A 2,420-nucleotide genomic window follows, 5' to 3' on the forward strand; every position below is an offset into this window, starting at 1 on the left:
AATTTACCTGAACCTCTGATCTCCCTTAAAGCAGGTCTCAACATATTTCATGTTTAGTTTCCATAACTCATTTTTTTTTTTTTTGCATGAGATCTACGTAGGTATTAACTGGGGTCATAGTCTCCTTCTTGTGTCTTGCTCTGAGAGACTTCAGAGTAGAGGAAGTCATGGGTCTGTTAGATTGTGCCGCCATCTGAATTAAATGCCCTAAGCATGACACAGCATTTCAAGGACTGACTGAATTCCAAGCTCCTAAAATAGAGATCTTAAGACATGTTTTGATCCTGTTGAATGCTGGTCTTCCACTGAAGGCTTAGAAGGGACCTGAAGCTCAGAGCCCTCTTCTCCCTCGGACTGGCTGGCCTCTGTTGGATGCCTCAATTGTGCTGCATATGGAAGCTGTTTTCAGAGGTCACTGAAAAAGGTGGCTCAGTCTGATGAACTTGGACATAAAGGTTTTGTGGAACATGGCAGTGAGCCAAAAGATTCTGCACCTGGCTCTTCTGCACCGTGCAAGTGGCTTTGCATGTTAACTGACCTCAGACACCTCCCTAGGCATCACTGTTTCCCTTTGCCTGTTGATTTTTAAATTTTAATTTAATCTTATAAGGTGTGTCTTTGTCACTGTTCTACCGCTGTGAAGAGACACCAGAACCAAGGCAACACTTATAAACACAAGCATTTAGTCTCTTGTTGCAGCAACCTCAGTGGGAGCACCTGGAGTGTGAGCTTGGAGCAAGATTTCACAGGTTGTAAGAAAATGGCAGACAAACTGGACATGGGGGATACCAGCAGCTTCGATAAGGCGAAGCTGAAGAAAACCAAGAAGCAGGAGAAACACCCTGCCCGAGCAAAGAGACCATTGAGTAGGAAAAGAGGAGTGAAATTTCCTAAAAGCCTCGACTGGAGGATTTCACCACCCAACTCCACTCTGTCATCTCCAAGACCTCCTTTTGATGTAGAGGAAGAGTCACCTGCAAGATGGACACAAGCCACCCCAATGTGTATGGGTGTTTTGTTTGTATGTGTATCACATGCATGCTTGGTGTCTGGGCATGAGAGAAGGTGTTGGATCCCCTGGAACTAGAATGACAGATTGCCACCATGTGGCTGCTGGTGACCAGACCCAGGTCCTCTGCAAAAGCAACATGTACTTTTAACAACTGAGCTCTCTCTCTAGCCTCATTATTCATTGTGATAGTTTGAATAGCCCTATGGGCTTAAAAAGTTTGATGTTTGTTCTCTAGTTAGTAGAAATGTTTGGGAAGGGTTAGGAGATATGATTTTGTTGGAGGCAATGTGGCCTTATTGGAGTGGTGTATCGCTGGGGGTGGGCCTTGAGGTTTCAAAAGCCCATGTCGGATCTAGTGTGAGTGTCTCTCTCTCTCTGCCAGTTACCTGTGGATCAGGATGTAAAGCTCCCAGTTACTGCTCCACGGCCATGCCTGTCTGCTTCCTTGCTTCCTGCCAGATGATCATAGACCAACCCTCTAAAACTGTAAGCAAGTCTCCAATTAAATGTTTATAGTTTTTTTTTTTTTTGGTAAGAATTTCCTTGGTCATGGTGTCTCCCCATAGCAATAGGACAGTAACTAAGACACCAAAGTTCTTGACCTAGTAAGAAGTCCTCACTTGTAGCGTTTCATGTTCTTCTTCAATTGGTAGATGAGGAACTATCATAGCCTTTAGAGTGGCAGAACATGCTTGAGCTCATGTAGCTAGGCAGAGGGTAGGAACTTATAGATACCCTTAGAACATCTATTGATGAGTAAAGAAACACACCTTCAGGTCACTTTCCATGGTATCACCAAAGACAACCTGGTCTCGTGAGCTTATAATGGGAGACGCCTCTGCAGATACATTAAAGTAATAGATCTCCATTGAAAAACAGAGATGTGTTGGCCAATCTCCCCAGACTAAGGGGTTGGCAAAAATATTTTAGCACTTCCATAGAGCTTTTCCTGTGTGAGGTGGTACAATGCTTTCTGTGGATGAGCTGATGCAGTCACCTGGCAGATCTGTTATGCAACAATCCCATTCTTATTTTATAGCAGAGAGCAAAACAGAAAGGAAGCTCTCAACCAGAGAGAGAAGCAGCATTGCCTGGCAGAGAAATACTCCAAGTCGTGGGATTCAAGCTTCACTTTCCCATTGACTCTGCTCAGTAATTTGTGTATTTCAAGAAAAAAAAGTTCAAATGTATTCTCTTAACAGCTTTTTGATGCCAGGTGTCATAAGATGTTCCCTTTAGCTCCTAATAATGGTGACTTTTCATCTCTCTCTTTGGATTTACCTGAAAGATTTGCCATTTTGACCAATCTTTTCCAAAATGGAGCTTTTGTCTTGTTTTATTTCTGTCTTTCCTACTGCATTGACTTTTGTTCTTACTCTGTTCTTTGCAGCATTTCCTTTGGATTCTG

The 2,420-nt window shown here is 43.2% G+C and overlaps 1 pseudogene; it reads left to right on the forward strand.

Moving 5' to 3' along the window:
• Positions 1–304: 304 nt before the first annotated feature.
• On the forward strand, positions 305–1,383 carry LOC102917915 (thymosin beta-10 pseudogene; annotated as a pseudogene).
• The last annotated feature ends 1,037 nt before the right edge of the window (positions 1,384–2,420 follow it).

Source organism: Peromyscus maniculatus, chromosome 7 (assembly GCF_049852395.1).
Source record: "Peromyscus maniculatus bairdii isolate BWxNUB_F1_BW_parent chromosome 7, HU_Pman_BW_mat_3.1, whole genome shotgun sequence".
Lineage (NCBI taxonomy): Eukaryota > Metazoa > Chordata > Mammalia > Rodentia > Cricetidae > Peromyscus > Peromyscus maniculatus.